This window comes from Camellia sinensis, chromosome 8, assembly GCF_055761805.1.
Source record: "Camellia sinensis isolate YWXY chromosome 8, ASM5576180v1, whole genome shotgun sequence".
NCBI lineage: Eukaryota > Viridiplantae > Streptophyta > Magnoliopsida > Ericales > Theaceae > Camellia > Camellia sinensis.
Genome location: NC_138968.1, coordinates 80,877,403 through 80,899,060, shown reverse-complemented (window position 1 = coordinate 80,899,060; position 21,658 = coordinate 80,877,403). Strand labels below are relative to the sequence as shown.

Sequence of the window (21,658 nt, the reverse complement as noted above, 5' to 3'; positions counted from 1 at the left end):
ATTGAGTGTGAATATATTGCAAGAATTGAGAGGGTCAAACATGCTCTTTTTGAGGGATTAGAGATGTTTTTTGGACCGGTGTAATTAGATGGGTCTGGGGTATATGAGACACTATTTCTGTTCTTTTTGGGTTGATGTCTCTATGCTGGCTCATTTTGAGTTTCTAGTACAGAGCTCCCACATACAGGTGTTCTCAGTAGTTGCACGGTGCAGTGGCTAGTATGAGATTGTGAAATGAGAAGAGAAGGAAATTTAAATGGTTGATCTTGTGATGTTTTGGTTAATATGATGAGTTGATGCTATTAAAAGTTGGTTGTGAAGTTTAAAATGAAAATTCCTAATTTTTATTTGATGGTTATGTAGTACGAAAAAGATTTAATGTTTATGAATAGTTAAGCTAGGTATTCTAATTGAACAGGTGTTTTTTATTGAGCTAATATAACATGTTTATGGTGGTTGAAATAAAAATCCCTTTTATGAGAATTGAAAAGAAAAAAAAAAGATGATTTTTTTTAATAAATATTGAAGCATGCTGATTTTTTTTATTTTTATTTTTTTTGTGAATAAGAATAAGAATTGTGAAATGGGAAGAGAAGGAAATTTAAATAGTTGATCTTGTCATGTCTTGGTTAATATGATGAATTGATGCTATTAAAAGTTAATTGTGAAGTTTAAAATGCACCAGCCATTGCATTTTCCTTCACCTTGCCTGATTTAGTAGATCCTGTTACAGAGAGCAGATAATACATCCTATTAATAACAAAGGAAGTAAATCATCTGTTGTGGAACAATGACCCACAATATGTGGCCTTTCATCACTCAACCCACAATATGAGACCTCAACACACAGGTGATAATACACCCTATCAATGACAAATAGAAGTGAACTCTCTGCTGTAGAAAAGCAACCCTCAATATATGACCTCCCATCACTCAACCCACAATAAAAGACCTCACTATAAAACATCATTATCCAGCAGCCTGCAAAATAAAGTACACATACAAATATACGTGGACAATTAAGCAATAATGCACTCTCAATATGGCCAGTGAAAGGTGTATTTTAATGTTCTATTAACACTCAGCCCTCTATGAATTGGTATAACCCTCCACCCTGCTCCTTGATGCCTACACATTAGCAAACAGTTAGAAACGCTCAATGTATCCTCACAATCACTCAACCCACATTTAAGGAACTCCCATCCCTTTTCTAACAGTTACCATAGGAGTGGAGCTTGTCTTCAAAATTGAATTTTGGAGCTTCCATGTATCAAGGAACCACCTGTCACTTGGATGGCCTTTCAAGTTAGTAACAGATAACATATGGAACCTAACCATATCAATAATATGCTTAACAACCACTTCCTCAGGGAGGAATTCATCATTAAAAAACCTGTTATTCCTGGCCAACCAAAGTTGACGAACCGTACAAGTAAAAACCAGCCTGGATATAATAGACCCAAGGGACTTACAGGCCAAGAGACATTGATCTTAGCTTTCACAGCGTTCCACACTCTGTCAGAGAAGGGACCACTACAACAAAATGGTTCTTTAATGAAACAATCACTGTCTCCAATAGTGAAATTTTCGTCACCAAATTGATCTGCGACGAAATAATTTTGTCACCACATTCGTTGTCTATTGCTCGTCGCTAAAAATACCTGGTGACAATTTTATTTTGTCCCCTATTATTGATATTTGGTGACAAAACATTTCGTCGCTAAATGTTAAATATTTTGTCACCTATAACGTCAATTTCGTCACTAAAATTAAATAAAATTTTATTCTATTTATTTTGAGTAACGAAATATTTCATAACTAAAAATAGTGATAGAATTTTTAGTGATGAAAATATCCATCACGAAAAGACGCAAAAAAAAAATGCCCCTTCGGTGACAAAAATTTTTATCAAAAAGTCTTTCAATTTAGTGACGAAATACTGAAATGTAAATTTTTGCAATTATATATATTTTTTCAACAAACAATCCCTGTGCATTTTAATAATCTATTCAATAAAATATCTAATACAAAATTTTTTGATTCATAGGAAATTTAAAGGAAACAAGAGTTCAAAGAGTCAACTACAACAAACCAGAGGGCTAGTCCCTCATATATAACACTAACTCCAGCCATGTCATCTATAATTGAGGATCTAACTTCATCTGGAAGGTTTTCATGCTCATCATGAACTACTCCCATGTTGGCTAATTGATCATCAACTTTGTTACCCTCACGCAGAGTGCGGCCAAAAGAGCAATTGCACCTTTGCAGCAAAAACTTAGCATCTTCAATGAGGGCCTTGTAAGGTGAGTTTTGATTTAGGCCATGTAGGATTTGGTTGATGGCCTGCTTTGAATCTGATTCGATTTTCACATCTTTAGTACCTTTTTGCAAAAGGATGGTGAGTCCCCTATAGATGGCTCGTAGCTCCATCTCCAAGCTTGTGCAATGTCCTATCTTGCCATAGTAGCCCCATAACCAAGTACCTGCTACATCTCGTAGCAGTCCCCCATATCTTTCTTGTCCTGGGACTCCCTTTGAGCAGCCGTCAGTATTCAATTTAAGCTTACCTGCATCTAATACAAATCAATATAAAATTAAACTGTTTATTTTCATAAAACAACAAAAGCAAAATACATGTCTCATAATATCAATAAATTAATATATAACATCCAAACTGTAATATCTATTCTAGTAAAATCAGAAACTACAACACAATCAAAATAATTAGCACCCTTTAGGCTCCTTGTGGGCTAGGTTTGGGAATAGAATCATGTAAGAGAGTACTTTGAATTGTGATGCTAAAGTTAATGTCATTGTTGTCAGTCATGTTTGGAAGTGGCCCTCTGCGAATACTTTGGATGTTAAGGAATTAATTGAGAACACTCCATCTTCTCTTAGTCCTAATCATAGGCTTGATTATGTTATTTGAACCCCTTCAAAATTTTGGCGCCATCCAAAAAAATTGGAGGGAAAACCTTTAGTGACGAAATTTAATTTTTCCTCATCTAAAAAGAAGTATTTATTGACGACAATAAATTTCGACACCTATTATTTTTACTTTTTTATTATGTGACAAAATTTTATAATTCGTCACCGACTATTCTTATTTAGTGACGAAATTTATTTTCTTCAGTATTTTTTGTCACCATAGGTTACTTAGAGAGTTAATTAACTTGTTTTTTGTTCTGAGAGAGAGAGAGAGAGAGAGAGAGAGAGAGAGAGAGAGAGAGGGGGAAACTAATAAACAAAAAAACAAGGGAAAAAAGGTTAGTAGTCTATTTTTTTTCATTACCGCCCCATATGTCAAAATTTTCGCTCTAAAATTAGTGACAAAATAATTTCTTCACTAAAAAGTCTCAAAATATTCATTAATGAGAAAAATATATTTCTCACCAAATGATCTTAAAATATTTAAAATTAATTTTCTCAAAAAAAAAAAATGTATATATATAAAATTATTGGTGACGAAAATATATTCCTCACTAATAATTTTATAATTGGTGACAAATTGTTTTCTCACCAAAAGTCTCAAAATTTTGGCACCACCAAAACAAAATTAGCAGGAAAGCCTTTGGTGGCGAAACTTAATTTTTCCTCATGTAAAAAGAAGTATTTGTTGACGAAAATAAATTTCGTCACCTATTATTTTTATTTTTTTTATTATGTGACAAAATTTTATAATTCGTCATGGATTATTTTTATTTAGTGACGAAATTTATTTTCTTCACTATTTTTCATCACCATAGGTTACTTTTGTTGTAGTGAAATCATCGTATCATGTTTAATTATTAACACATTTGTGTTAATGGTAAATATGATTTTGAAAATAAATTATTAATACAATTGTGATCTGATCAAGTGGCTATCGATATTCAATCAACGTGATACTTTTGCATGGTTAAAGTGCTCGACGAACCCTCAACATTGAACGGTTTAGATCATCGATATGGACTTCGTGGTAGCCCCACGGAGGCCTACCAGTACTCTCTAGTTGATTTTCCCAACTAGAGAGAAGCTTCTCCCTTTGACAAGAATGTCAAACAGATAATATGTCAAAAAGGAATATTACACCTCGTTTTTCAGAAGATTATGCGATGGTATTGAAGCTATACTTCACATTATTTATTACATGTGATGTGCTAACAAATAATTAAACTTGTTTTTTGGTGCCAACTTAATTTGAATTGTTCAGTTTTGTTTTAATGTTTTATGCACTCACATTCTTTAATAATGTTCATCATTCGCTATATTCTTTGATTTTCATCAATAAACAATTTTTTACTAATAAAGAAAATAATTTATTGCATAACACTTGTCATATTCTCTCTTAAAATAACACAAAAATGCTAATTTTCACTGTTTTAACCAATAAAAAATATAAAGTAAAACATTACATGAATTTTCCTTTTTTAGAACACTAGATAATTTTGTCTCAGTTCACTTCGAGTGCACAACACCAATTCACAATAGGATCTCAGTACCAATTATAAATAAAAAGTATCTCACCTTGTCGTCTTTCTATCATCCGTCCTATATAAACCCTACATTAGACATGAGTTTCAGAGATAAGAGGAAACAAAAGTAATCTCTCTCTCTCTCTCTCTAACTTTGTAAAGTTTTTAGAAAGGTCTCTCTCACCTAATCTGTAACTTCTTGTGTTTGGTTAATAAAAATAAGGAATGATTTGGAATGGAAAAAAGAAAAAGTAGGTAGAATGTGAATGAAATATAACTATATTTCACTTACGTTTCACAATATCTTTTTCCAATTGTTTTTCAAAAATTCCTCCCAAAATCTATAAATCAAATACAGCCATAGAGGAGTGGGGTGGGAGGATACATATTCCATCTGCTTTATTAGTGTTCGTATCTTTTCTTCTTGGATTAATTTAATTTATTCTTTGAATATACATTTAATTCATCAAATCCTTTTTATTTGTTTAGGTGTTGGAGAATGGATTTAAGAGTGGATATGGGACATTATTGCTTTGGGAAGGTGCTCTCTCACATGGATATTACCCACACCTTGGAGATACCAAACGCGGCAAATTATTTACCTGGTCACAATAGAGCCAACATGTTTGTGTGGGATAATAGTGGAAGACCTTGGAACCTTCACATGATAATAAGGAGAGATCAGAGAAAGGCCTTGAGACGAGAAGAATGGCTTCGTTTAGTAAGGGAAAATGAACTGGAGGAGGGTGAAACAGTGACGTTTTACTACATTCCTGCTCGCAATTCATACACTGTGGAATTTGAAGGCGCTAACCGCATCCGGACTCTGCAGCTCTTTCCTCTTAACTAAGACAAGGACTCAAGGAGGGACCTGCAACAAGAACATGCTTTTATTTTTAGTTTATGTAACATGATGTATGTGTGCTTTTTCTTCTTCTTCTTCTTCTTCTTCTTCTTCTTCTTTTTAAAAAAAATAAAAAAAATCCAAGTGCTAGAAGATTGATGTCAACAAGAACATGCTTTTATTTTTAGTTTATGTAACATGATGTATGTGTGCTTTTTCTTCTTCTTCTTCTTCTTCTTCTTCTTTTTAAAAAAAATAAAAAAAATCCAAGTGCTAGAAGATTGATGTCAGTTCTTGTTGATGAGTCCGACCAATTACTATATTATCAATCAATGAATCTGCTTGTGTTATTATTATATAATGAAACAGGAGTTGACTTGGAAGCTCGAAGAACAAAGGAGGCATCATTACCGTTGAGCTCAGGTCTCAAGGGAGGCATGCAAGGTGGTTTAGAACAGACGTCAGAAGATTGTGGAAGTAGAGGGGATGATCATCTGATGGATTTGTGTGGGCCTATAAAAAGTCTCAGTGGAAATGAATTAGCTAGGCCTGGGATTAATTTGGAAGTGGTATTTGGTAAAGCCCATATAGTAGATGTAGGTATTGGGCCAGCTCTTATTAATGAGGTTTGTGATAATCCAATCTGGCTAGAGGCATCAGGTGTGCAGTAAATGGGCCAAGGAAAGTAGCCCATTTGGAGATTTGTTCAACTCATGGCCCAGATTAAGGCAAAGCCAAGATGAAAATGGGGATTTAAATGGTGATCAAATTCAGTTAAGGAATAAAAGAAAGATCAAGAAAAATCATGTGTATTTTTAATCCTGAGATTTTTGTATCCAAGAACTGCGGTTGTTCTAGAAGTTTCATTCTATTATAAGGTACTATTTATCTTAGAATTGAATGTGTAATTGGTAATATTTATGCACCCAGTGAGGTAGTTGGTAAGAGGAATTTATGGGGTGTGTTGAGTACTCTAAAAAGCTCATTCCCTAAACCTTGGTGTTTAGGAGGGGATTTTAATGAGATCAAATCAGCAGGGGGAATAAAGGGCTGTGTAAGAAGGGACGGGCATGTCTGATTTTGTTAATAATTTGGGACTGATAGACACTCCAATGCTAGGTTGGCAATACACGGAGAGATTCTTGAAGCTGGAGTCAGATTGATAGGTTCTTGATGAATTCAGAGTGGTTTAAATTAAATTATGGGGGTTACCTAGATTGCCCTTAGATCATAGTCCCATTTTATTAATAGAGGATGAAAAGAATTGGGGTCCTAAATCTTTTAGATTCATAAATGCTTGGGTTCTTCATCATGGGTTTCTAAATGAAGTTAAACAAACGTGATTGAGACCTCCACTTTCCCTCCACCCCCCACACATGTGGGGGTTGGTTATTGGAAGAAGAAAAAAAAAAAATACCTGGCCAATCAAACTCCACTGGGATCCTGTGGATCTGAAACATTTTTGGAAGTTAAAAGAGTAGGGGAGACTACAAAAGCGAAGGGATTGGCTGGATATGTTATCATGGCAAAACTAAGTGCACTGAAGCTGGCTTTAAAAAAATGGAATGTTGAAGTATTTGGGAATTTGGATTCTAAGTTGAAAGGGGTTGACGAGAAGCTACATGTGACGATCCCACCATATGTAATTTTTGGCATTTAATTAATTAAGGAGATTCGGATTTTTATTAGTTATTATTTTGATGTAATTTGGGAGTTATAAGAATTATTCAGTCTGATTTGTATATGATTTGATTAAGGATTTATTTTGGAATTAGAAATTAAAAGCCTAAATGGCTTAAAAAGGTGAAATTGATGAGTTGAATCGGTTCAATTTCGAGTATTAGATTATATGGGAGTTTAATTAAGTATTTGATTCAGTTTAGTAAGATTAAGATTTGATAAATTTTATCCGAATGGAAGTTAATTAAGTTATGAGAATTGTGAATTAAGATTATTATGGATTAAATTTATTTATGAGGTGTTCAATTTGAGTATATAATTTATTGGTAGAGATTTTGAGCTTTATCTGAAATTGAAGGCCTCAAGCATTTGGGAAACCAAAATTGATGATAGAAATAAGTAGATTAATTAAATTAAGTGGGATTTGTGATTAGTTATGATTGATTTAATTATGTGCTAATTAAGATCAATTAAGACTAAGTGTTGCTTAATTAAATTAATTTTGATCATAAATAAATTGTAGAATGATCTAGAATTGGAGGTGTATATGGGTGTGTGTGTACTGAGAAGATCTGGGTGTTGAGAAGGCTGCGCGTGTGTGTTTTCTCATTGTATATACATAATACATTATACTCCTATTCATTCTTTAACATTCAGGGGAGAGAGAGTGATTGAGCCGAAAGAGAAGAAAACCAAGAGAGAGAGATAGAGAAAGAGAGAGACCAACTCTAGAGAGAGAGACCAACTCTAGAGAGAGAGTGAGTTCCAAAATCGTGAAGAGAAGAAGAGAATTGAGCTCAAGGAAGAATCAAAGAAGGAGAGTGTAGAAAGGAAGGGAAAATTTGAGGAAATCATCAAGGAACTCATCAATTGAATAACTTCATGCAAGATTTCTCCATCTTCTCATGTCTTGATCTTGTTTTGCATGGACCCACATACTAGAACTTGTATTTTGGGTTTTGTATAGAAGTTTATGGAATTTTGTAACCTAGGGTTTGAGATTGATGAGTTCATGCATATATCTTGTGTTTCGTCCTTGAATTCATGCATTTTTCACGATTTTATGAGAGAAATCATGTATCAATATTGTTTTGTAAGATCAATTGCATATGTATTTGAAGATTCAAGAAAGTTTCATCATATTTAAAATGGCGAATGAAAAATTTTGTAAATTTGTTTTTGTTTTGAATCTTGAATAAAGCTTTCAATGAAGGTTATCTAACAAGTTTTTGGAACCTTATGACTCATTTTATGAAAGGAATTTGAAGTTTGTTGATGATTTTTTAAAGATAAGTTTTCATGTTAAATTTACAAATTAGAAAACTTGGAGATTGTTTTGAATCTTGAATTATTCTCTCAATTGAAGTTATTTTACTAATTTTTGGAGCTTTGGGCCTCTATTGAGGTTGATTAATTTGAGTTTGAGAAGATTATTTTGAAGATGAGTTTTATGTTCAAATTTACAAAGTAGAAATCATTAAATTAGGCTTGATTCATGGATTAAGTTTTCAATTGGCCATGTTTTTCATATTTTGCTTGCATTCGAGACCCTTGGGACATCTAAACTTGCATCTTAGCACTCTAAGAGCATGTTAGCAATGTTTTGAGCCCGGCATCAGGTTGAAGTCGTTTATAGCATTGTTTATGTACTAAGTCTTCGAGTACATGCTATGTGTGATATGTAGGTCTTGCGCCAAGCGTTGAGCCGTCTATTTAGAGGTCTTCTCTTCTTTTCTCCTTCTAAGGTAGGGATTTCTAATTTTCCTTCAATACTCTCATTTGTAGATAGATTTGTGGTATTTTCCTTATACAAATTCAAAATCTATATTTTAAGTATATTGTGACAAATCATAAGATTTGGGGGTTTAGGGTTTGAAGTGTTGGGGTTTACTTGTTGGGTTATGAATTTAGGTGTATAATTAATAGAAGAGTTGGAATAAAAACTGTTTTTGTGAAAAGCTTTAATTTCTCTTAAAAACCTTAGTTTGGCTCATGAACATGGTTGATGGTTTTGCTTAAATTGAAAGTAGTATCATGAAATTGAGGGCTTAAATTGCACATATTCATGGTTAATTGAACCTTGATGGTGTTTGGAAAAATTCATGTAAAAATTACGATTGACTCTTGTTGCTAATAATCTAAGTTGTGTTATGAAATGAGACTGAAATTGAGAACATTCAATTGTGAATTGTATTGATGATATGAAAGTTGTGATGAAATGATGAAGTGGAAATTTAAGGCAATGAGTTGGGTTGTGTTATATTGAGCTGTGAATTGAGCATCCCCGCTCGCCCGATCAAAGATCGGTCTCTACTAATCATGATGTGACTCTTATTTACATTATATGCTCTTGTTCCGATTTATTAGGCTATTTTACTATGTGATGCACACAAGTATAGACTAATTTGCAAAAGTTGAAACATTTTGATTTTATGTTTGTTTTGAAAAAGTGTTTTGACTATGTAACCACTTAAAAAGGCGATATCATAGGTACATTCATCAAATTATCCCAAATTAAGCAATTAGCCTTCATCCACAGGCATTCAAAACAGGTATATCATTTAAGCACTTAGCCTCATGGTATTATGCTTGATATGGCAACAATCGCACGCATGCAATATGCTAAAGCAAAAACCACTCACCTAGTACTTTGAGGTAAGCCAAAAGAAATAAAAGAGTTAGAAAAAAAAAATGCACGATCCTACGGATGCAAAATAACTAATGCAACGCATGCAATATGTAATTAATAGGCTCACCTACTAACATAGCATGTGAATCAATTCAAGGCATGCGGTCTAAGCACGTATTCAAAGAATTTTTAGCAATAACAATGCTTTGCTAGAATGATAAGCCAAATCTCATGCATGCAAGACTAATTAATGCAATCATGGGAAATGATAAAAGAAACATGATGTTCTAAACTAACCATCATTAGCGAGTAAATAAAAGGGAGAAAGACGTGAGGTTGGAAGACATACACATTATTACAATCGTGCCATCGTGCATGAGGGTCCGAATAAACTAACTAGCTAACTAATTACTACGAATTAACTATTACAAACCAAATTAAATAAACTAATTATGCTAGCTAATTATTACAAATTGGATTTAACTAATTAATTACACTAACTAATTCATTACAAAGTAGAATTAACTAATTAATTATAACACGAATACAACCAAAAGAAATTAAGCTAAGTAAGTAACTACTCTAACTAATTAGCCCCGGGAAGTGAGGAATGCTCATGCATGCACGCGGATTTTCACTTGAAAAAGTCCCCTATTTTGCTACAGAATACCTCTGTTGTACAGTTAGAAAATTGCACTATTTTTTTACCCCAACCTTTGCTCTATTATGTGCCAAAAAAGGCACTGCTTGGTTTGACAAGAGTGGCCGGCAAGCTAGAAGTGATGGTTGGCCAGCCATTAAAAGTAGCTTGCTACCCAGTAAAAGTAGCCTGCCGGCCACTAATGTTTGGTTCCTCCTACTGCAACAGAAAGCAAACAGAGCACACATAGAGTATTCTTAGGGGATGTTTGTCCACTCTACCTCTCCTTATCATCAAACAACTCAAAGGAGGGGTAGGCTTGATTCGCAAGCCATCAATCGATGCAATTTCATTGCGTGATGACTTATGAACCAAGGGACACAATTTCAGTAAATGGTAAGGGAAGACCAACAAAACCTTTTCCCTATCATGGATTGATCAAGGGAAGTGGTTGACCTTGGAAACTTGAACCATTTCATCACTAGAAAGTATGAAATGACCCAAGTTTCCATGTGTTCAATTAACGTCCGATTGAACACCAAATTTCTTTATTATCTTGCATGTCTTTTAGTCCCAATTTTATTACTCCATTTTAATTACCATCCATTCATTAGTCAATTAAATCCAATAATGAGCTTTAAGTCCACTAATGGAAATAAGCATCAAACAAAGAGTTGTTTTGGACATGAAAGAGATACCATGCTGTTGGTAATGAACCCCCAAAGGGATTAAACCATTAAGCACAATACCTCTATCTCAAGCTTAAACAAGCAATTGGTTTGAAACAACTTTCAAGGCAACAAAAGGAGCCAAGAAATGAGAGAAGTGCAGAAGTGATTAGAGATGAATACAAGTATAGGAAGCAAGAAATAAACATTATCAACTCAAATAGGTTGGTGGCTAAGGCTTAAACCACCAAGCCTATGAGGACCATTACACTACAAGCCTACAATACAAAGCATAAATGGAATAAACACACAAAAAAGTCCTAAAATAGGTTAAAATAGTGTTGGAATTGAAGTCAAAAGAGCTAAAAGAGTAAGCTACAACATGGAGCAATTTAAGCTAGTAAGCAAGCACAAGGAGGGAAGGCTACCCCCTCCATTTTTGGGACTTCAAAACATGATTTTTAGCCTCTGGTAAACTCTGAAAACCAATGGTAAAAAGCTCAAAGAAAGTTGATAAAAATGTGGGAAACACAAGGGCAAAAGCCTATGAAACAAGGTTTAAAGAAGAGTGATCCACCCTTTTACCTTTAATGGCTTTAAACCATAAGTTTTAGCCCAAAAATTCAGTGTAAAAACAGTCTAACAACAATAGACAAAATGGCAAATAAAGAAAGGGAACAAGCTAAGAAGTATACCTCCTGAAGAGAGGTACCCTTTTTGAGTTACAAACCAACCATTCCACACGCTCAAGAGCTAAATGTAAGCTGAAAAACACCTCAGCAAAAATACCTCAAGGTTTGGTTTAGAGTGTCTAGGCAAAGAGTGAAGAACTTGCAAGAGAGAGAGAGAATTGTAGAGAGAGAGAAATATTTTTTGCTCCCAAATTTTCTAACCCTCTAAAATATGAGAGAGGGTCCTCTATATATAGAACAAAGTAAGACCACCTCAGAAATATCTATACAGACACGTATGGAATGGTGCATGCATCCGTGGAAATAGCTGGCACAACTAGCAAAAAGATCTGAAAAAACACACAAGTGGCCGGCAGGCCACACTAGTGGGTCTGTAGGTCCCAGGATGTTTAGACTTGAAAAATTGCTATTTTGGTCCAAAAACAAGACACAAGGTTTGTAGGGTTTTGAGGTTCAAAGCTGAGGCTTTCCGCTGAGGACTTTGAGCATTTGACAAGCATATACAAATTCATCATTGGGTGCGCAACCGGTGGTGCCCAAGTTATAAGGGCGGTAAAAAATGAGGTGTCTACTGTTAATATTTCTTACATAATTAAAAAAAAAATTAAAATATGGTCACGTGCAAATCAAAGGGTAATACGGTCATTTTCTCATCCAAGTAACGCTGTTTGTATGAACTTAACAGATTGGGTGAATCTTAATAATAGTTTCAAAAGCAAGGGAGGTTAGTGTAATTCTAGAAACTACAGAGAAGGTCTTTGTAATTATTAAATATCTCAGAAGAGATAAGTGTAATTTACCCTATATTTTAGACAATTTTTCAATACTAACAACAGTTCTGATGGTTATTTTAAAAAAATTTCTTTATATAGTCACAAAAAGTAAATTTAGGGTAAACTACCAATAGGCCCTAATAGTTAGACTTAATTCCCATCAAGTCCTATTGAAAATAAGTCTTGGTAAAATTGTCATTAAAAATAATTTTTTTGTGACAATTTTTTATATATGTCGCTAAAAATTGATAATTAGTGATTTTTTTTTATCATGATTTTTATAAATTGTCACTAAAACTTACAATTGGTGACTTTTTTTATGATAAATTTTTTACATAGGATCTATTAGATAATAAGTCTACTTATTAGGACCTACATGTAAGTATCTCGTAAATTTAAGTGCACAATGAATTTTCACAAAAGTATAAATATGAATTCCACATACGATGGACACTATATACATAAAACTCATATTTTATCTTATATCTATTTTTATTTCATGAAACTTTTTTGTACTTAATACCGCTAATTAATAAAAGTACATTTTGTTTATAGTACAAAGTTCATGAACATAGAGCAAATGGGTCTTATTTTGACAAGGGATGGCTTCTCTCAAGTTCATATTAGATTGGAGAGTGTTATTAGTCTTCTGTGGGTCCGTTAAAGATCCTGTATCGATAATCTAAATTGTTCAATTTGTATGACTCATTGAGTACTTTATTTTTGTAAAAAAATCATGTTAATCGGATACCAATAGCTACTTAATCAGATCACATTCGTGTTAATGATAAATATAATTTTGAAAATAAATTATTGATACAAATATGATATAATCAAGTGGTTTTCGATATCCAATCAAAATAAGTTTTGCATGGTTAAAATACTCGATGAGCTCTACATATTGACGATTCGAATCATTGATGCGGATTTCTTGATAGACCCCACGAAGGCTCAACAGTACTCTCCAAGTGGTTTTCCCAATTAAAGAGAGAATCTTATCCCATTGACAAAAATGTCAAAAAGGAATATTACACCTTATTTTTCAAAAGATTATGTGTTGGTATTGAAACTATACTTCACATTATTTATTACATGTGATGGGCTAACAAATAATTAGCCTTATTTTTTGGTACTAACCTAATTTGGATTGTTCAGTTTTGCTTTACGCTATATTTGGTTATGAGATTTGGGAAGAGATTTAGAAAAGAAAAAAAAAAGTAGATGAAATATGAATAAAATATACCTACATTTCATCTAGTTTCACACACATTTTTTTCCTGGAAAATGCATGAGACCCCCAGTGGGGGTGCTGGGGTCTCTTCCTATTGGCCAAAAAAACTTTTTTTTTTTTTTTTTTTTGATTTTCAGGCAATGGCAACGCGCCACATCACTTGGGTGCCACTGGGGGTCGGAAACATCACCGTTTTTTCCCTTTTCCAAATCTCTTTTCAAATTTCCAACCCAACACAGTGTTAATATTTTATGTACTCACCTTCTTTATTAATGTCCATCATTTGTTATATTCTTTGATTTTCATCAATAAATATCTCTTTTTACTAATAAAAAAATAATTTATTACATCACACTTGTCATGTTCTCTCTTAAAATAACACAAAAATACTGGGTGTGTTTGGTTTGTGTTATATAATAAATTTTCAATTTTTTTTTTTTGGAGAGAGAGAGTTTAGAAATTTTTTTAGTTTGTTTGGTTGTGTATTTTGAAAATAGTTTTGGAGTTTGGGATAGGGGTGCGACTTGGGCGGGCTCAACTTGAGTAACCCGAACCCAGCCCGAATTTTTTTAGGGTTTGGACAAGATGTTTTCAAATTCGGTATGGGCTTTGGCAAAAATTCAAAAGCCTGAATTAAATTTGGGCGGACTGGGGCAAAGACGTCAAACAACCCGAGCAACCTGAAACCCGAATTATATATATATATATATATAGATATAAAAATAGGGATGTGATTGAGACCCCCTCCAATCACCACCCCCCCACACACATGGCGGGTGGTGATTGGAGGAGAAGGAAAAAAAGAAAAAGAAAAAAGAAAAAATGGCCAATAAAAAGGAGAGGGCGTCAAAAGGGGTGAGGGGAAAGGGGGTCCGAATCATTTTTTATAAAAATATTAAATATACATATAAATTATTAGTCGTTACATGATATTAAAGTAATTTAGATTATTAAATTATATTGAATATATATTATATATACAAATAATATAAAATCTTAATTTTTATTTTTTATTTTTTATTTTCACTCATAAATTGTAAAGACTACTATATCAATATTTCTCTTACATTATATAAATTATTTGTTTTGATGGTATTAATGATTTTCTATAAAAAAAAAATGTAAATAGAGTCAAATTTTAATAATTTAATAATGTAACTACAAAAAAAAAAATGAAATTCATTTACAATTCGGGAAATTCGGATAACTCGGGTCGGGCTTGTATAGGTAATCTCGGGTTACAATTCGGGCCTGGTTGGGCCTGAGCAGGTCTCAGCATAACTTGGGTTGGGTTTGGATAACCTTCTAAGCAAACCGAACCTGCCCGAGTTACACCCCTAGTTTGAGATGATTTGATATTTTGTTGTAATTGAATAGATGTGTGTGAAAGAAAAAGTAATTGGGAATGAGAGAGGAGAGAGAAAAAGTGATTAATTGATGTGTAATAGAGATAAGTAATTTTGAAATTTTTTTTAAAAAATTTGTAACCAAACGTGTTTTTGGAAATTTTCTTCCAAAAAACATGTTTTAAAACACAAACCAAACACACCCACTGGGTTCGTTTGGGAAGTAGGTTGGCTTTTTGATTCTATGGCTAAACAGATTCGTTTGGGAAGAACTTTTGACTTTTTTGGCTTTTTAAAGAATATAATGATTACGGATTAGATGTGATGTTTTGTCTTATTAAGCTAAAAAGTCTATTTTGTTTTTTGTGACTATTTTAACCAAAAAAGCCTGGCTTGTTTCTTTCCAAACCGGGGCTAAATTTTACGATGCTTTTTCCTTCCCAAACCGGGGCTAAATTTCGCGATTAAAGTAAAACATTACATGAATTTTCCATTTTACGTACACTAGATAATTTTGTCTCAATTCACTTTGGTCATGTTAGTTTGGCGGATTAGATTAAATAGGATTGTTAGTGAAGGAATGATTAGTAAAAAGATTGTTAATGTAGGGATTATTAGTAAGAGGATAAAATAAAAATATATTTGTTTTAATGATAGTATCGGAGATAATTAGTGATAAGATTGTTAAATTACTTTTATATAAAATAACAAAAAAATATCAAAAAATTCTAAAGAAAATATAAAAAAATTTACAAACACACTTGGGTAAAAGAAGAGAGGAAAAGAAAAAAAAAAAAGAAAAAAAAAAGGTACTTGAACACTCAGTTGTGGGATTGATTTTTCAATCCTACCTCCATTCAAGGCAACCTAATCCCACTACTGTATCAGCATGTTTGTTTCGACACACTAGATAAGGGGGTGAGCTTCATAGTTCTGAAACTATTTATTTGGATAGGACATACATTTTATGTTTATTTAAGATATTATAGAGAAAGTTAAATACTCAAATGACTATTTTATCTTTTTTAATTATTTATTAAATAATTGTAATATTAAATATATCTTTAATATTTTATTTATTTTTAGCTAGATTAAATAAAAATTTATTTTATTTTATTTTTTACCCAATTAAATAATTTTTTAAAATTAAATAAATAAAATATCAATAAAAATATATGCTATTTTTAATTAAAATTTTAAATAAATTTATCTAAAAAAATAATAATAGTTAAATAAACATCTATTAAAATTTAAATAATGAAATTAAACAAATTATCAACAAAATTTTAAAATAAAATATCTATAAAAAATTATTTTAAAAAATTAAATAAATAAAACATCAATAAAAATTAAATAAAATTATTTTATTTTTAAATTGAGACTACTTTATTAGGTATAATTAATATCATGAGGAAAAAGATATTTAATATTGAGGATCAACAATGTAATTTGATAACCTAATCTCATGGGATGAGTTATCCCATGATTTGTGGCCCACCCCCCATGGGATACAATAGTCTCACAAATTTGAAATTAATAGTCCAGATGGACTATTAATTCGGTATAAAAAATTTGAAACAAACAACGAATTATTAATCTAAATGAACTATTAATCTATTCCCATCATTCAATTTCACCTAACAAACATGCTCTATACCAATTCCCTTGGAGAAACAAATTCAAAAGCCAATAAACCAACCAAACAAAATATTTGTAGAGTCCACTTTAATCCTAATCCAATCCCACCCATAAATCAGCAAAACAAACATAATCGTAGAGTGCATAGCACCAATTCACAATAGCATCTCAGTCCCAATAATAAATAAAAAATATCTCACCTTGTGGTCTTTACATAATTATTATCTCACCTTGTCGTCTTTCTATCATCCGTCTCGATATAAATACTACATTAGACATGAATTTCAGAGATGAGGAAGTAAAAGTAATCTCTCTCTCTCTCTCTCTCTCTCTCAAATTTTATGAAGTTTTTAGAAACGTCTCTCTCACCTAATCTGTAACTTATTAGATTGTGTTTAGTTAATGAATTTAAAAAGTAATTTAGAACAAAAAAATAAAAATAAAAATAAAAATAAAAATGAAATATAATTATATTTTATTTATTTTAGAAAAAAAATGATTTCAGGTGATTTTAATATTAAGTTAAAGTAGGTCCCAACTACTGATTGAGGTGAGATCAAATGTATTTAGGTTCTTTATAATAAAATCTTTACACCACAAAAAGTATGACAAAAAATATTAAGAATTAAATGAGAAATTATTTTATAAAATTAGCCTTATGAATAAGTTATTGAGAATAGTGTGTAACTACCTATCTCACATTGATTGTAAATTAAAGTATTAATTGGGTATTTAAATCTCAAATTTTTTTTAAGGACATAGCCCCTTTGGGGCATCTAAATTTTCCGAACGAAGGGAGTTATGGATGTTTCAAGAATAGACTTGGGCTAAAACTATGGTCTAAGTTGATTATGCAAAAATTGTCATACATGCGCGTGCGTCGCCTACCCGGGCCTAGTTTGTGGGTCTTGGATCTCGGGACTTGGGTTGATGGTCCACCAACCTAATCTTCTTGGGTTAAGTTTGTTAAGTAGCTGTTGTTATATATACACACACAAGTGTGTATTATTTTTCATCAGTTTTGTGTATTACTTTATCAGTTTTGTAGGAGTAATTGAGCAGTTTTGACTGCATTTGTTACCAACCTTCATGGCTGGGAGGCTCCTCCTCTCTCTCCTATTGTGTATAAAAGGAGACCAATCTCTTTGATGTTCTTCACAGAAATTCTTTGCTCTCAAGTGATAGTTAGTCTGCTTCTATATTATTCTTTCTGTATGAGAGAGTACTGCCATTATCAGTCTGTCGGAGCAAAACAGAAGGTGTTTCTGTATTAGCGGGTTCTAACCATCGCATTTTGGGAGACAGACACTAACATATCTTCAGCATACACGGTGAGGCGGCAAATCTATTTTAAGAAGACTGTGGTACCACACAGGTTTCGGTTTGCTTTTTTTTCTTCTTTTATTTTGTTATGTATTTATGTTCAATCTAATTATAATTTTCAGTGTGATTGCTTATTTTGTATTTTTTAAATTAATTAAATATCAATTATATAGATTTGTAGCATCTGTTAATTTGAAAAATAATTACAGAACGTGTTCACTTGAAGTTGTAAAATACTGTCTGAGTTCTTTGCCATGCTCTTGTGAGTAACAAAAGTAATCGGTACTACTGTAATATCTGTAGAAAATTGAACATGTATATAGCTATTGTGTCATATATGAGGTGCATGATTAGGATAATAAAATAGAATAAAGCTTGAGATATCCAGTGGAGGTGCTGGGATCCTCTGTGATTGGTCCAAAAAATAGTTTTTTTATTTTTAATTTTTTTTTTTTTGTTTTCAGCTAATGACAAGCCGACACTGACACTGGGGGAGAGTTCACTGGGGTCACCCCACTGGGGGTCCCAGCATGGCCGAATAAAATATTATATCTTACAGCCATTGTTTCATAGCATTGATTAGCCCACTGTTTCAATAGTACATGATATGAGATTTAAATTAATAATAAAAAGAAAAAAAACTTGTTTACTACGAAAACCGAAACTATTTCTAAGAATTAGAAGCCTACCGTTTCACCTACATAGAAATCATGTTTAGAAATTCAAGTGATTAATAATTGTTTCATGTATTTGCTTCCAGTTTGGTTTCTGGTTTAATTACATAAACTGTATGCTTATTACTATTGGACAAGGAAAAATAATTTTATTTACATGCTATTAATTTCAGAAATAAATGTCTACTGTTTTAGATGAATAATTTTATGAGCATGAGTTTTAGTTTCATACCATGATTGGCATACTTCTTTATTTTATAATTTTATAACATAATTTGTATGCTCATTGGTTTCTAATTTTGAAGTGAAAATTGACATGCTAATTATTTTCTAGAATTCTAAAATTATTTGCATGCTTCCTCCCCCCCCCCCATTTTACATGTTAATTGATTCTACTCTTCTAGAATAATTTACATGTTTATTGATTAGTGGTAACTCATATGACTGTTACCTATTAAATTGGAGTTATAAGTTTTCTTTTATAACTTGTCTAGCATTTTAATTCATTAGTTAATTCTACTATTAAATAAAAGCCAGAAGGTTTAAAATAATTTATTTCTTTTATAGTTTCTTTCAATTATTTGTTTTGCATTTGTTGTGTTTTTCTACTAACTTTCTTTAGAGGAATACCTATACGAAAGAGAATGGAAAAAATAAATAAATTACAAAACCAAATTAATAGAATTTGGATTGTAAACCAAATTTGGCTACTAACATTTTTGTTGGACAAAAATGCCTAAGCATGAAAAAGAATTATTGGACAAAAAAGAATCCTTATTTGGATCGGTTATTATTCTTATAATTTGAAGCAATTTTTTACTTGTGTTCTAGTAGTGGTTCATTACCAATTTTTATTGAAGCAAGTTTGTTTGCTTGTAAATTTGGAAGCATTTTATTTGCTTGTAAATTATTGTAGCAATTTTGATTTCTTGGAATTTGGGTAGTAAATTTTAAATTGCTTGTAAATTTTGAAACTTGATTTGTTTTAACCTAATTTATCCATTCGAAAACTTAATTCTAAATTTGTTTCCCATGGACTAGGAATCAACATGCTCTTGAAAATTTTGTTTAAGGTTAACTGAGTTTTAAATGGGACTAGTGTGACCCCCCCAATCTTCCTAGAAACTTTCCTAACCATGTTCAATTATAAGGTAAGTGGCGAGACTAGTTTTGAATTAAATTTTTGACTTTGATATTTTCTAGTGTTAAGTTTAGTTTCTAGAAACACAAAATAATGAAATTCTGTTGTATTTTTCAGAAATGACAATTGTAATTGATAGTGCAGCTGCTGCTGTTGCTAATGTTGGTGGGGTTCTTTGTAATTAATGGTGCTGCTGCTGCTGTTGCTAATGTTGGTGGGACAGAACCCTAGGTCAATTGGCTCGCCAATCCCTACTATGACCCATGTGGTCAATCCTATTGATGTGACCTCTGTGGTCAATCCTGCCGCTACTCCTGCTGTTCAGGGAGGTCTGCATAACCATTATGAGCACTCGGAGAAGTTCACTAGAGTGAATTTCAAGAGGTGGCAGTAAAAGATACTGTTCTGCTAGAATACTCTTAGCCTTGCGAGGTTTTTGAGTGACGATCTACCAACCATGGAAGAGAATGAGCAAGACAAGCAAAAACTCATGGATCTAGATGCTTGGAATCAGTCGGACTTCCTTTACCAGAACTATATTTTGAATGGATTGGTAGATACACTACTCAACTTGTTTTATGCCAAGAAGTCGGCAAAGGAGCTGTGGGATGCTTTGGACAAAAAGTACAAGATCGAGGATGCTGGGGTGAAGAAATTTGTCATTGCCTGGTTTCTAGACTTCAAAATGGTGTCATTAGCTAAGTCCAACAGTTCAAAGTTATTATGCACGAGATTCATGCAGAGGGAATCATTCCAGGCAGCTGCTTTGATTGAGAAATTGTTTAACGGCTAGAAAGATTTCAATAACTACTTGAAGCACAAGTGAAAGGAGATGACAATCGAAGAGATCATTGTTAGGCTTCGCATTGAGGAAGACAACAAGAAGAAAGGAGGGAGTACCACCACTGTGAAAGCAAACATGGTTGAGCATGGCCAGTCCTTGGGAGTGAAGAAGAAGCCATCAACAGGAAAAAGCTCAAAGCTAGGGGTTAGAGGTGGTATCTCCAAAAAGCCAGTATATGAGCAGGAGGAACTTACTTTTAGGTTCAATGGAAAGTGCTTCAATTGTAGAAGCGATAGGTATATGGTGGTTGATTGCCGCAAAAAGAAGCCATACAAGAAGATCCTTCCACAGAACAAAAGTCGAGCCCACATGGCTAAAATGGAGGATCTGCCACAAGATATTGATGACATGCACCTTTTAACTATCATCTCTGAGGTGAACATGGTGAGGTCCAACCCAAAGGAATGGTAGGTTGACACTGGGGCCACTCGCAACATCTGTGCTGAGAAGAAGATGTTCACAACTTTCGAGAGATTGTGCTAATTCAACATTTTGTTGACATGAAATTTATTTTCTTGATTTGGCTTCTGGAGCTAGAATTGAGATAGACATTAAAATGGCCTAAAGTCTAGTTGATTCAACTTTTACGCTAGTTTAACCATGACCTAATCATTTAAAAAAATATCTTAATTTATGCCTGACTTATGAATCACTTGACCTATTTATTTATCAAATTGATAACTATTAAGTATTTTCATATTAAAATAAGAAATATGCATACATTTATGCATATTTATTATTAAAAAAAAAAAGAAGAAGTTAAACTTGGGTAAAAAAATTATATATTCATGTTTAAAACTATTAAATGAATAGTTGGGCCTATTTATATATGAAAAACTATCTAGATTTGTCCAAAATTAAGGGCCATATTCTAGTCTTAGTCTTTCACCTAATCTAAAAATTTGATTGGTTCATTAGTATAAGCATTTGATAATAGGGTTTATTACACTTTATACCCTAAACTATCATCAAATTATCTACTAAGTCCTTGAACTACCGATTGTATCTATTAAGTCCCTAAAGTATATAAATCAAAATCTATTTAGTCATTAAACTATCGATTGAATCTATTAAATCC

At 32.6% G+C, this 21,658-nt stretch overlaps 3 long non-coding RNA genes across 3 annotated transcripts; all 3 read left to right on the top strand.

The window, feature by feature from the left end:
- The first annotated feature begins 226 nt into the window (after window positions 1-226).
- Window positions 227-5,466, top strand: LOC114316098 (uncharacterized). Its single transcript, XR_014337888.1, has 2 exons — window positions 227-2,306; window positions 4,947-5,466. It is a non-coding gene; the product is annotated as an uncharacterized LOC114316098 (long non-coding RNA).
- LOC145797006 (uncharacterized) lies at window positions 5,464-6,197 on the top strand. The gene is made up of 2 exons (XR_014337889.1): window positions 5,464-5,504; window positions 5,671-6,197. It is a non-coding gene; the product is annotated as an uncharacterized LOC145797006 (long non-coding RNA).
- Window positions 6,198-7,319: 1,122 nt separating this feature from the next.
- On the top strand, window positions 7,320-21,172 carry LOC145797005 (uncharacterized). The gene is made up of 2 exons (XR_014337887.1): window positions 7,320-8,726; window positions 19,854-21,172. It is a non-coding gene; the product is annotated as an uncharacterized LOC145797005 (long non-coding RNA).
- The last annotated feature ends 486 nt before the right edge of the window (window positions 21,173-21,658 follow it).